General features: G+C 45.5%; 1 protein-coding gene across 5 annotated transcripts in view; it reads right to left on the reverse strand.

Moving 5' to 3' along the window:
• sox6 (SRY-box transcription factor 6) overlaps window positions 1–14,686 on the reverse strand; it is a 710,993-nt gene that overhangs the window by 100,186 nt on the left and 596,121 nt on the right. The gene's annotated exons all lie outside the window — the stretch shown is intronic.

Raw genomic sequence — 14,686 nt, forward strand, 5'->3', positions numbered from 1 at the left:
CACAACATTCACTCCCTTTAAAGGGCATCATACCAGGATATTTCTTCATAGACAGTCTGTGCTCACAGGTAGGCATTTGCAGGCCAATTACATTCAATAAAAAACCCTACACATTAGAAAGAAACTGCATACTTACTTCCACAAGGCATTTACTTATTTAGTTGTCTAACAACTTGCCAGGCAGATAGTCCATGGGTTGCGTGACATAAATGTGAAGCTCATGGTTTTGCATGCTGACAGCATTATTTGCATTCTGAGGTTTGCCTTGCATCCTTTATCTCATTTAGCATGAATTGTTGCTTTATTTCCATTAATGATTTTCTGTTGTCAAGGTGAGAGATGGCAGTGCTGATGATTAGTATATGTTTTCTCTTTGCTATAGCTGACACTCCTCCACTCCATCACTGCTGACTATACATCCAGCCTCTGTGCTACTGTCCTCTGAAATTTTTCACCCTGTCCCCTTTGCCTTGGTGCCTTGCTCCCTCTCTTTGGAAAAAAGCTCTCAAAACCCTCCTCTTTGTCAGATCGATAAGTTTCTTATCCTAGAATTTCAATTTATCTTTAACTCCCCATACTCAGATTCCACTATGTCTTTTTTCTCCTTTTTGTGCACTGCTCTGCGGCATCTTCCTGAACACAAAACCAAGCCGCTACTGGTAACAAATCCCACCCTTACCAGGTTAGGTATAGATAGCACAGGTCTTACCCTGAACACCATGAGGGGACCTCAGGAGTTTCTGGTTTCTGTACTTGTTAACATACAAGTTATTTCTGTTGCTGTGTCAATGCTAATTTTAAAAATGTTTCCTGCAATGATAGTGTTGTTTTCCTTTGAGTATCTAATTTTGTCTTTCAAATATTGGGATGGGTGTCACTATTTTGTTGCATAGAATTTACAGAATAGAAACAGGCATTTGGTCCAGCATGTCATTGCCCGCGTTTATGCTCCACGTGAGGCTTTTCTCATCTTTACCTCATATCATCCTATCACCATATGCTTCTATTCCATTCCCCCTCTTTGACTTATCTAGCTTCCCCTTAAATACATTTATGCTGTTCACCTCAAACATGCCATATGGCAGCAAGTTTCACATTCTAACCATTCTGAGTAATGTGAAAAAACAAGTCACATCCACCTTCTTGAGCCCATCCCACCTCCCACTGCACCAGGAAGAAAATAAAAGCAAAAAGTTTCCAGGTATGTGTCAATATTTGAAGAGCCTCCCCAAAAATGTGTTACATATTTGCAGGGAGCCTCCGTGAAAGTGCAGATAAGTCCAGAAAACCATTGCTCCACTCTTACCCTATAACCAAAGTGTCAAAGAGAACAACCCCTGATCTTGGATATGACTGCCATCCTTAGTGGCACTAAACAATTCAAGCTGAACTAAGAGAAGTTTTGCTCACTGGATTTGCATCTGTGGGAAATTGCACAGCTCCAGTGAGCTGCAGTGTTAGTTTACTCTTCAGATTTGTCTCACCATAACTGCTGTTACTTAATCTTTTAGTTGCAGGGGTCCTTTCAACAACAAAACCCAAAGGAATCTCCATGGACTGACATAACTGTGAGTAGCTCTACTTATGCTGCTAATGTGAATCAAAAGATGCCATCAGTCACACAATGTCTTATTTTCACAGAGATACGGGCTTGCCTCTGAGGCAGAGGGGGAAAGCAGAAATGCTCCTAATGTATCAAGCATTGACATAAATAGGACAACTCTGATGAGTTGGGTGTTTGTCTTCATTCCTAACTTTGTACCTTTTTATAATTTCGCCCTACCACCTTGTCTTTTGTTCTTGGTTCCTATCTCTCCCCCCATTCCCTGACCTTGGAGATGGGATTGGAGCAATTAGCGCCTTTGAAATCAGATCGACTCAACAACATCTTGGATTTATATAGTGCCTTTTAACATAATGGAATGTCCCAGCACTTAGACACAGCTGCTGGGAGCTATTCAAGAGCAGAATGCAGTGACTTCCTGCCCAAGATGAAATTGTAAACTCATTGCGTTGCGAATGTATCAATTTCTACCATGTCAGGCTTAATCTTTAAAACAGTCTACTCAGTACAACGAAGAAACAGAAGACACACTGTGGAGGGCATTTTCAATGCAGGTGGAGACAAACCAAACCTACGTTAATGAAGGTAGCTTTAGGGATGCAATTGGCCTCATTGCCCTTAGAATCAGCAGAGTTTTTTTTCCTGATTGTTAGCTTGTGACTTCTGCTGTGAGGCTTTCTATGGTAGAATAGCCATTATTGTCTGGGTTCAGTTAGGAAGAATGGCCATTTGAAAGGAGTTTTTTGACACCTGTGTAACAATACCTCAAAATGGATCAGCACCCTTTCAGAAAACAGGGGAGAATATTGCAGAGTGGGCTGGAGGTGGAGGAAGCACATTTTTAGGCATGAAATACTGTATGTATTTAAAGTGCATATTGTCGTAATACAGTGTAGGATTTATGCCTGTGGTATTTATGAAGTGCGAAATATAGTCATGATGTCCCTCCCAGTAGTACTGTAATGTACTGAGGCTTGCTATGTTATTTATTTAGTTCATATTTGAATGGCTGCCTAATTGTACCAACACTATTTTAATTTCTTATACTGCAAATCCTCCCCATTACATATGACCTAGTTAATAGAAGTCAGCATTTACTTCAGCCACCCTCACCGTAGACTGTGCAGTGTTGACTGCAACTGAGTATTTTGTCCCTCAGACATCCAGATGTCGTGCTGGGAGTATTTATTCTGAAGGGATTTGTGTATGTAAAAGTTGATAAGGAAACAGAAATAAGCAAATCACAAGGGAAATATAATGGCTTCTAGCTTGTTGAGGGAGGCTCCAACAAATGAACAATAGCTTTTTTCTCAAAAATATGTTTTAAAATACAAATGCTTTTCACATTTTGAAGTTAAAAATATTAACTGCTGTAAGCCAAACACAGGATTTGCAGACTCAGAAATATTCCTCGGTCATCTAATACATTCTTAATGTCTCCTTTCATTCACAATTGGCTATTGTTCATGATCAGCACATGATACGCTTTAACAGCAACATAAATAGCCTCCGTTTCTTTGTCTTAGGCCTATTACAATGGTATCTTGCTGACTGCACGATCCTTGGGGACAGGGCAGTTTCCCGTAGACTACTAACATTCTAGTTAGGCCTGGACAGCTATTGATTTAAAACCAGGAGATAGCCAGTTTCCACCTCCTTCAGCAACTGGCTACATCCAAAGCCACCAGTATTGCTTTCTTTTGGCCTCATCAGACTGTGCAGATTTTTATTATGTAATTGGATACTCCGCTTTCATTCTTTACACTTTGTGTAATTGAGGCTTGCTACTTTATTAAACCAACAGCTTCTCAAGCTGCTCCTAGTCATATACTGCACGTCTAGTGTCATGTTTACATTACTGAGGTGGGTCTCTAGGGGACCTAGGGCCGTCTGCTCTACAGTGCTGTGAAGGCAATAGTCAGAAACATTTTAGCACCAGTGCAAGTATGATCCTGTGCATTGCCACCAGCACTAAACATCAAAAACTTGTATTTTTATAGTGCCTTCGACATAGTAAGACTTCCAAGGAGCTTCACAGGAGCATTGTGGGGCAAAACTGAACACCAAGCTGTGTAAGTAGATACTTGGACAGAAACAGAGGGTTTTAAGAAGTGTTTTAAAGGAAGAGAGAGAAGTGGAGAGGTTTAGGGAGAAATTTCCAGAGCTTAGGACCCAGGCAACTGAAGGCATGGCTGCCAATGGCAGAGTGATGAAAATTGTGGACGTACAAGAGGCCAGAATTAGAGGAAGACAGAAGACTTGGAGGATTGTAGAGCTGGTGGGGCTTACAAAAATAGGGAAGGGTGAGGTCACAGAGGGAGTTGAACACAAGAATGAACATTGTAAATGTTCAGGGTTCCAAGCTGTGATTCCACATTATAACTATGCCACTAAACCCTTTAACTTTTCCTGCAAAAACCCATTCAGTTTGCACATTTCCATCTTCATGTTATTGGTTTTCCTTTTGCGTCCCCCTCTGATACAAACACTATTTCTTTATTAACTTGTTAGGGGTGCAATAAATTCATTTTTAAGTGAGCAACTCATTGCCAAAAAAACAAATTCATTTACCAGGAAAAGTTTACTAAAAAAGGAAAGAAAACTAAAATTTTCTGTGCATACCAAATGAAAACTTTGAGCAGCCCAATAATAGAATAATTTGTAGACGTAAACTATTTTCTTATAAGGGAACTAAATCTCAATGTAGTTTCACCACTCAATGACGATAAACATTTTGCAGGGTTTTTTAAAAATCCTCTTGTCAATGCATTCTAAACTTATTGAATTTAGGTGCTCTGGGTTGCTATGACAGCTGGGGTGAGGGCAGTTAAAATATAGGAAAATACTTGTTTTTTTTCAGTTACACACTATCGGCTAGTGAAATTCCAAATGTAAATAAATGAAAGGAGCTTCCAAGTTGATTTTTGAGCTTGTTCACTTTGTTTTGTTCACTCTAGATCAGAGAACCTGAAGTGCTTATGCCCAAATACTGAAAATAAGTAATTAGCCCTACTTATAGTAAACTAATTAGCTTGTAGGCTGCAAAATTGGACAGCGCCTAAAAATGGGCATTGGGAATCATGATAAGAACATAAGAACTAGGAGCAGGAGTAGGCAATTCAGCCCCTCGAGCCTGCTCCGCCATTCAATATAATCATGGCTGATCTCATTTCGGCCTCAACTCCAATTTCCCACCCTCTCCCCGTAACCTTTCAATCTGTTACTAATTAAAAATCTGTCTATCTCCTCCTTAAATTTATTCAGCGTCCTGGCATCCACTGCGCTCTGAGGTAGTGAATTCCACAGATTCACAACCCTTTGAGAAAAGTAATTCCTCCTCATCTCTGATTTAAATCTACCATCCCTTAGCCTAAAACTATGGTCTCTCATTCTAGAATGCCCCACAAGGGGAAATATCCGCTCCACATCTACTTTGTCTATTCCTTTTAGCATCTTATATACCTCAATTAGATCTCCTCTCATCCTTCTAAACTCTAGTGAGTTTAGGCCTAAACTGTTCAATCTCTCCTCATAAGACAAGCCCCACATCTCTGGAATCCAGCTAGTGAACCTCCTCTGAACCGCCTCCAACGCAACTACATCCTTCCTCAAGTAAGGGGACCAAAACTGTGCACAGTACTCCAGGTGCAGTCTCACCAATGCCTTATACAGTTGCAACAACGCTTCCCTATTTTTATACTCTATTCCTTTAGCAATAAATGCCAAAATTCCATTTGCCTTCCTTATTACCTGTTGTACCTGCGTACTAGCTTTCAGTGATTCATGCACGACGACACCCAGATCCCTCTGCACTGAAACATTCTGAAGTTTCTCTCCATTTAAATAATAAGTCGCCTTTTTATTCTTCCAACCAAAATGGATAAATGATGCTGGATTACCTCACACCTGTCGATTCTGATGCATGCAAATTTTGTGCTGCCTGCCAATTTAAATGATTATAGTGTGCGGCCAGCATGCCTGAGCAGGGGTGCAAAGTTTTGAGAGGCTAAAGCTAGATGGCACTACTTAAAGCCAGTGTGCACTTCTTAAAGAGAGGTGCACTGTGGCTGGAACAAGTGCCAGAAGTTATTCTACAACTGAATGATACAAGAATGGCAGAGGCAGGCTCCAGGATTTTCCAATGTTGCATTGGAAGCCTTGATGCAGGAAGTGGAGACGAGGAGAGAGGTCCGCATATATCCCTGGGGTTCCAAAAGGCCCTCCAGACAGTTTTTAAAAATTTGTTCATGACATGCAAGCCTAGCATTTACTACCCATCCCTAATTGCTCTTCAGCAGCCTTCTTAAACCACTGCAGTCCATGTGGTGTAGGTGCACCCATAGGTCTGTCAGGCAGGGAGTTCCAAGATTTTGGCCCAGCGACAGTGAAGGAATGGCAATATACTTCCAAGTTAGGATGGTAGGTGGCTTGGAGGGGAACTTGCAGGTAGTAGGAATTACCATATGTTTACTTTCCTTGTCTTTCTAGGTGGTAGAAATCCTGGGTTTGGGAGATGTTGTCAAAGGAGGATTGGCAAGTTGTTGCAATGCAACTAGTGATGGAGGGAGTGAATGATTAAGGTGGGTGTCGATCAAGCGAGCTGCTTTGTCCTGGATGGTGTTGAGCTTCTTGAATATTGTTGGAGCTGCACTCATCTAGGCAAATGGAGACTATTCCATCACACTTCTCACTTGTGCCTTGTGGGCTTTGTGGAACCAGGACATTAAGTTACTCATTGCAGAATTCCTAGTCTCTGACCTGCCCTTGTAGCCACAGTATTTATATGGCTGATCCAGTTAAGTTTCCAATCAAAGGTAACCCTCAACAATGTTGAAACTGGGGGATTCAACGATGGTAATGCCATTGAATGTCAAGGGGAGATGGTTAGGTTCTCTCTTATTGGAGAGGGTCATTGCCTAACATTTGTGTGGTGTGAATGTTACTTGCCACTTATCAGCCCAAGCCTCAATGTTGTGTTACAGTTATGAGGTTTATAAGATTGTTATGTTTTGGGACTTTGTCTTTATAATAAGGTAAAATGAAGGGGGCCATGTGACCTGTTCTGAAGTCTGCCGAACAGTGAACCTGGGTGGTTTGATTGTTAGATCAAAGGAAGGCTCAGATTGTTTGATTGCACCACACTCCCATTCACCTACCAACAATCTCTATCAATAATAACCCAGACCTGACATGCATATGTTTCACCTCACCCTCTCACACTTAGCATTGCTGTAAGCCTTACATCCACATCTTACAACTTGCACACACCATCAGCTATTCAACATGACAGCCAGACCACCCAAATACATCGCATCACACTCGCTGACACACTTTCCTCTATCATGCATGACAAGGTTGTGCATGACTAAAGGCAGCAGTATCTAACCAGCAGGGGACAGGCATGGCTACATATCTTTATCCTATGGAGGATATAGTACTCACCACCACTGGGGCAGCCACGATTAAGGCCGGCCCGATGACTGAGCAAAATGATCGAAGGTGACAATATCCTCATGCCTAACCTTTCTTCTCACCTCCCACATCCCCCTCATTCCACAATCTCTTCTGCTTACAAACTGCACATGGTGTGACCATGCACCTCTTGCACACTGCCTCTCCCTTCCTTCGCTACAACCTTTCTGTGCCCTTCCCCTTGCAGATACCCAAGTATTGCAATCTGGCTGAGCAATAGTGGGAGAACAAGAGGTGGAAGAGCAGGAAGACAGTGATGAAGAAGAAACACATGTACTCACTGCCCCATGGTCAGCCATCAACTCAGATACTGACACTGAACGTACATTAGAGAACAGCTTAGTTGCGGGATCTGCATGTGGTATGACACCGGGCCCAAGTAACATGCAGCCAGAGCAGGGAGAAAGGATAACACAGTTTGTAGCTTGTTGGAGGATGAGGTCGCACATGAGTTCGGCTGCAGTGGACTCAGATGAGGACCCTGATGTGGTGACCAATAGTAGAGGGCTGATGGGTATGCACAATGAAATACTTGATGCAATGGGACTCCTGTCAGAAAACCTATGGTCAATGTCAAGCAGCAGGGAGGAGTCCAGCACTAATTAAACACAGAGCTTGGAGTTCAAGCTTTCCAGAGAGGAAGAGGTGATCAACTCCATGAAAACACTTGTGGACCCAATCATGATGCAGTGTCTGATGATCAATGTCTCAGCTTCCATTGCAGCACAAGCAGCAGCCACTTAACACCTGGGTGCTGCAGTCAAAGCTTAGACTGAAGTCATGCAGGCTCAGGTTGCTGTCTTCATGACTGCAGATACCAGTTTGCAGAAGTGTTTGCAGGCTCTCACAGCAGTCCAGCAATCTGAAAGTCAGTAGCTTTCCACCAGCCATGCTGCAGCCATTGATGTAGCACAGCGCAGGAGTACTAGGAAAGGCAAAGGCATACAAAAGACAAGGGAATGCACAAGGCTAATCAGTTGATTTTTGTATTTTGGGATTTGAGTTCTAAATTTAGTTTGGAATGAAGATTTTGTGGTGCTTTTACTTTTCAGTTGTGACCAAGTCGATGCTGTGATGGTCAATAACAAAAGGAAAGAAATGTGGGGCTGTTGACGAATAAGGAATTGAGGTTTCATTTACTGGTACCGCAGTCAGATAGACCAATCACAAAGAGCCCAGCCAGCAAAGGGCTGTGTTGGTTTCCCCCTCCCTTCTTCTTCTTTCCTCCTCCTCAGCTGGTCACTGTATAGCTGATGACAAGATCTGTCTCCTCGCGATGGTGAGGTTATGCAGCATGCAGCAGACCACCATCTTGATATGTGCTCTGCTCAGTACTGCAGGGCTTCTCCAGAATGGTCCCAGTAGTGGAAGGTATTAAATCCCTAAATGGTCTTCTCTATCACTTTTCATGACAGCATGGCTTTCATTATGTGGATGCTGCCCACATGTGTGGGCTGCGCAAAGGAGTCATGAACCATGTCATCAAAGAATAGCCCTTCTCACCCAGTGGCCGGCCCCAGGTTGTCGTGGTGGCTTAAATGCAGACGACATTGTGAGCTGCTGCACAATGAAAGCATCATGACTGCTGCCAGGATACCAGGCATTGACTGTGATATGTATGACCACACACCAGCTGGACAGTAAGGGAGTGGAATCCCTTTCAGTGGTGGTAAATCTCAGAGTTTGTATGTGGTGCTTGCAAGGAGATGTGTGTGCAGTCAATGGCACCCTGCACCACAGGGAAGCATGCAAACCTCGCAAAGCCTCATGCTCACTTTGCCCACTTCTCTCTGGCAAGAGAGAATAAAATACATTCAGGTCTCTTGGAATACAGAGCCTTAGTAACTTCCGTTATGCAACCATGACAGCAAACTGGAAGATGTTGCAAATAACACCCGCTTCAGCCAGGAAGGAGCCAGGTGCGTAAATGTTCATTGTCACGATCACCTTCACAGACATTGGCAATGCCATTCTCACCCTGCTCTATGGCTGCAACAAGAGGCAGATTTCAGGGAGATCTCCTTAGTGAACTGGAGACATCTGAGGTTCCTCACAGAATTGCTGCCTGATCACCATGGGTGGATATGGCCTGCTGCTGTGAGTCCTTCTACCCATTCCTCCCATCTTTTCCAGAAGTTTTTCCTGCTATGTTGCCTCTGCCCATTCCCCTGTTGTGTTATGGTCCAAGGGTTTGCATACAATTGTATCCATATCTGGCAGCAAGTAGTTTGTGCGGAATCCTTGAAGTCAGGATAACCTGCTCACTCCCTGTAAACTTCAGTAAGTTTAGACAACTCTGGAACCATCTACAATTGCCACAAGAACCAGTCAAAATCAATCAGCAACTAACTTGTTGATGGTTCCTTTAAAAAGAGCTACTGGGGGGTCCTTCCTGCTGCTAAATGTGTGTTCAACTCTGTGAGTTAAGAGAGGGTGTTACTAGAGTGGTGAGCTCCAAAATGGCAGCACTGGTGTTAAATCAACATTACACATTGACTGACAACATGATCTGCTCTCTCAGCTTACTTTCAGCGGATGATCCCTGCATGCACACCATCGCCCTCAATAAAATGGCATCTGATGCAGCTAGCACCAGTGTGTGCCTGCACTGTGGACAGGAAAAAAAGTACACATGACTCAGAAAAAATGGGAGCTGTGTATCTGGATTTCACAACCCTAGAGTCAGGTCAGGGGTTAACATATTACCATAGTAACAATACACAGCACCATCTGTGACGGTCAAAGTCAAATGCAGAGCAGAGGTTACCTCTGGCCCCGACCCCAACGGGCATCATTGCAGGAGGGGGCAGGGAAATTTGAGGAGCCGTTAAAAGTCAACGGCTGTCCCAATTTTCCTGTCCCACCTGCGCTGATGTCCACCGGTGCCGGGGCTGGAAAATCCTGCCCGACGTTACCTGGTCACCTCCAGGATTGCCAAAAACTTTGGGCAGATGAGTGCCTGAGGAGCCTAATGGGACCCTTGGTGAGGAGGGAAATGCCAGCAAAAGGGGGTGAGCTTGGTCTGATACAGTGGGTTAGAAACTGATATGGGTTTCACCCCATTTTTGGAATAAAATGGCTGCAGCTTATACTAGTTTCAGGGTACCTGGGCTCAATGACTGATATGTGGCAGCATGGTCACCAGTATATTGGACTATATCGCCTCTAGGCACCATGGTAGTCACTTGAAAGCACCACTGGGCCAGTTTAGATATGCAAGCTCTGACATTTTAGTTTTATAGCAACCTGGCCAAAAGTCCTTAAATGGATTGGGGAAGCCAGGGGTAAGTTTTTGAAACCTCCTGGCTCCAAATTAAAGTTCACCTCTGTCCTGATCCTGTGCCCACCCAACACCACCTCAGAAATTATCATAGTCCCTTGGCTGGCCCAAAGACATCCAGGCCAATGAGCTATTGGCTTCTGATTGACACTTTTAGATTACATAATCAAATTTCTGACATTTCCACACAAGATTCACATTTCTCTGTTTCAAAAACGATACACATATATTCCTGAAAAAAATACTGGCCACAAAACTCCTGCTAATCTCATGGAGCATGAACACAGACACCAACTGGTCCAGAGAAGGTTACTCTGGCACAATTTTGAGCACCTCTCCAGCCAGAGACCAACCCCAGTGTACTGGAAGAATTTGTGTAATTATCTGAGTAGGTCCAAAGAGCAGAAAATCCGTCCTAATCCCATTACTGCTTTGTCTCACCACCCCTTTACTAACATTCCTTCCTCTCCAAAACAATTGCTATGGCAGCAGATGTGGCAATTTGGCAGAGGTGCAAATCTTTTCCAGTAACAGACACAGTCCAGCTCTATGAATTTCTTGCACTCAAGTTTCCAAAATGCAGAGTTTTTAACTGGATTTACTGAAAAAAAAACTTGCAGTCCTTGCATTAACCATGCCAAGTTGACTTCCCTTAGCAGCAAAGCTCCAAATTAAGTATAAATCAAATATAAATTGTTCAATTCAGTTTGATCAGGGTCAAATCTAAAGGCAATCATTTTTTTTTCATCTTCAGAAGCTTGTCATCCGGTAAAATTATTCACTTCTCAGTAATACCTTCAAGAAAGAGTATAAGAACTCAATAATCAAGGCGCTCAGAAGTTAATAGACCTCTGTCCTGTTATTTCCATTGTTATTTAATGGGGTGAATCATCAAAACTTATCTAACCATTACATTTAGCAATGCCATTTTTGGTTTTTCCAAATCAGTAGAACTCACAATATGGCACAGTGACAATTTACATTGGGCTGAATTTTCCGGCTGGCCTGTTTGGGGGGGGGGGGGGGGGGGGGGCAGCGGAGCAGGCATGGGCCTGATCACCATCCGCAATCAGGTCCGCGCCGCCATTTTATGCGGGTGGGCCAATTAAGGCCCGCCCAGCGTGAATCGCGGCTCCCGAGGAAAGTGGGAATGGGCGGGCGGCGGCGGGTCTGCAATGACCAATGGGTCCAAAGGCAGCCCGGTGGCCTGTTTTAAAAAGCTGCTGCAGCCTTTCAAAGGCTGTGAATCACGGCCAGTGGAAGGGCTCCCCAGAGCGCTGCTGCTGAGCAGGCCAGGCAGGAGGGTAGGGCAGGGGGGGGCACTCTGCCCCTCGTTTTTCCAATGATTGCCTTGCTGCCCTCCTCGAGGAGGTGACAGCACGGCGGGAGGTCCTCATACCCCAGGACAGGAGGAGGAGGCTCCCCCCACATGACCAAACGTGCCTGGGAGGAGGTGGTGGAGATGGTGGAGATAGTGAGCTCCTGCAACGTGGTGCGATGCATCTGGATTCAGTGTTGCAAGCGTTTCAACGACCTGTTGCCCTCGGGAAGGGTGAGTAGCATGTTGGCATCGGTCACTTAACCCAGCAGGTAGGCTTTCCCCCCTGGCAGCACCCCCCCCGCCCCCCACCCCGCCATCCCGACCCCGCCAAGTCTGACTGTAGTGACTACATTGAATCATTGAGGGCATGTGTCCTTCGCTGGGTGGGCCAGCAGATATTGCCCATGCCAAGGTCACCCTGAGCGGGTGGTGAAGAGATGGGTTCTGCACCCGCGGCATGTGGTACACTGAGACCCACATTACTGTTTTGGGGGCAACCGGGAGGATCTGCATCTAGGCGCAGTGCTGGAACTCCAGGACATGTCAAAGTCAGGGTGACGACATGCTGGGAGGGGAGCTTCAAGATGGCATTGGCACCGATCGATCTGCTGCCCTCTGTGCTCCACGTGCTTGCGCCTCCTTACCATGGAAGGTTAGACCGTGTGGTGCCTAATGTGATGTAGACAGCATTTGGCCAAGGGGTGAGGGGGATGGGGACAGGCCTAGCATCTTTGTGTGAGTGTTCGACAGCAGCAGGGTGAGGAGACACTGGAGCCCTGCAAGGTCCCACTCTGGCTGGGGTGGGCTGTCTGAGAAAAGAGTCCAGGTACAAGTGGCACTAATCAATGCTCTTCTCTCCTTTTCAGGAGAAGAATGCACAAAAGTCAGCTGAGCGGGTGAGGACTGGCGGAGGGCCAGCATAGTTAGCAATTCTCAGCTGCCTCGAGCAGGAGGCCCTATATTTGGAGAGGCACCATGCACCCAGGTCCACCGGTGTCGTTGAGGCTGGGGTGCCACAGGCAGGCATGTTTGCCCAGCACTGAGGTTACCATTATTCTCCCAGCAACCATGGCAGTGCTGAATGTTCAATGATTGAAGTTTGCAACATGGCTTGACCATTGCTTCTGAAAGGATGAGCGCATAACGATCCAGGGGACAGGGATGCACATTGACATTGTCTCCACGTTAATTGATCCAATGTCCTTGTTCTTCCTTTCAGCATCAGCGGAGCAGGGCTGGGAGGAGGAGGCAGAGGGGCCACCTCTCACACCTGAGGGCCCTGAAGAGTCACCGGTGTCACACCATGTCTGCCAGGCAGCCACCAGCGCAGATACTAGCACCTCGGTGGGAATTAGAGCATCGGCTTGTGTCCCGGGGCACAGTGGTAAGGGCACTTTGCTGGAGGAGCTGACAGAGACAGAGAGTGCCCATGGTGCCAGCAGTCAGAGGGCTGCAGGGGACCAGGCACTTACTCAGTCGGTGCCTGATTATGTGCCTCTGGAGTCATCCACGACACAGCAAACGCAGGAAATGCGGCAAGGTGCGCAGGAGCATCTGGTGGAGATACATGAGGCTATGCTTGGCTTGGTGTCCGTGGTGGAGGAGTCTACGTGGACTATCGCCAAAGTAATGAGCCTCATGTCCGAGCGCCATGCGTCCTCCATGGAGAGAGTGGTGACTCTCATGGAGAGGCTCCTCCAGGAGACCCATCAGGCCTTCCTGGGGATGCGCTCGGACCAGCAAGCCCTCACATCGGCATTGACCTCAGCTGGTCAGTGCCAGTGTGAGAGATGGTCTGGGCACCAAGTGCGGTCGATTGGCGCCTCAAGTGGCCCGTTAATTAATGGCAGGTGCGCATTGGAGAGCATCGCGCGCCCGCCCAACGAAATATCGTGATGGCATGCGGTGACGTCGGGACACTCGCCCGACATCACTGTGCATCATTTTACGCACGTGCGTGCGGGCGAGTGTCCCGCACGCCAATGGGAAAATTCTGCCCATTGTGTTTCTTGTTTAACTTGCTGCTTCATATGTCTCATGGCCTTCAGTTGCCACTGTGGGATGCCACCCTCCTCTGCTCTCGCTGCCAGTCAGAGAGCACAAAGATTGCTTTGGGAGCTATGTCAGCACGCATAGAAGAGTTTTCATGGAAGTACTGGAACACCAACCCCCATCTCTTTCTTAAGTGTTTGGTTTTTACTTGACAACTGTTCAGCAAAACAAGGTTGAAATCAGAAATCTACTGCGTGGAGAACAGCAGACACAGGCCCACTTCTCATCACACCATAGTACGAGTGTTAAAGCATTCTTGAGAATGGCCATGCTGTTTAAGATTGTGACTCTCACCAAATAGTGAAAATACACTACCTTAAACAAATCTCTGCCTGTTTGACAGCCTGTGTGCATTCAGACCGTTGCTGAAAGAGTTGTACCAAATTCTGTTTAACAAAAGCAACTATTTTGAGGGCGAAAAAAAATTCTGCAGCTGATTAAAGTCCTTCCAGGCAAAGAATCCTGCATGGAACACCACAGGAGAAAGAATGAGAGTGAGAGAGAGAGAGAGAGTGAAAGAGTGAGAGGAAGGGGATGGGGGCAGTGGAGGGGGGAACACACACACACACAGAACAAAGCATTTTGTCAAACAACACATCTTGTGATGTAAACACATATGTCTGCTATAGGAAACTTTATCACTTCCACATTATCAAGACACAAAAGGGGCTTTCTTCCACTGTACCTCAGGCAACTGTGGAGTCATCAGCATTGGAAATGAGAGCCTGATTAAGTTCCCACACAGATATGAATAGTCCTTCCTTTTTAATTTAATAGCTGCCTTCTTTTCAACAGATTGCTAATTGTTTGTGACTGTACAAACAGAATTGTAATTTTTTTCTTCCCCTTTTCTTCTCTCTAAACTACCAAACGGCATCTTTTTAGTTGACATCCGCTGATGATTGTCACATTCTGGAAAATTTCAGTTCACTCACAGCTGGGCAAAATAATGTTGCTGAATGAGTTTAGGGTCCATTAAAGGTCCTTACCCTCACAG

This window comes from Cetorhinus maximus, chromosome 9 (genome assembly GCF_964194155.1).
Source record: "Cetorhinus maximus chromosome 9, sCetMax3.hap1.1, whole genome shotgun sequence".
Lineage (NCBI taxonomy): Eukaryota > Metazoa > Chordata > Chondrichthyes > Lamniformes > Cetorhinidae > Cetorhinus > Cetorhinus maximus.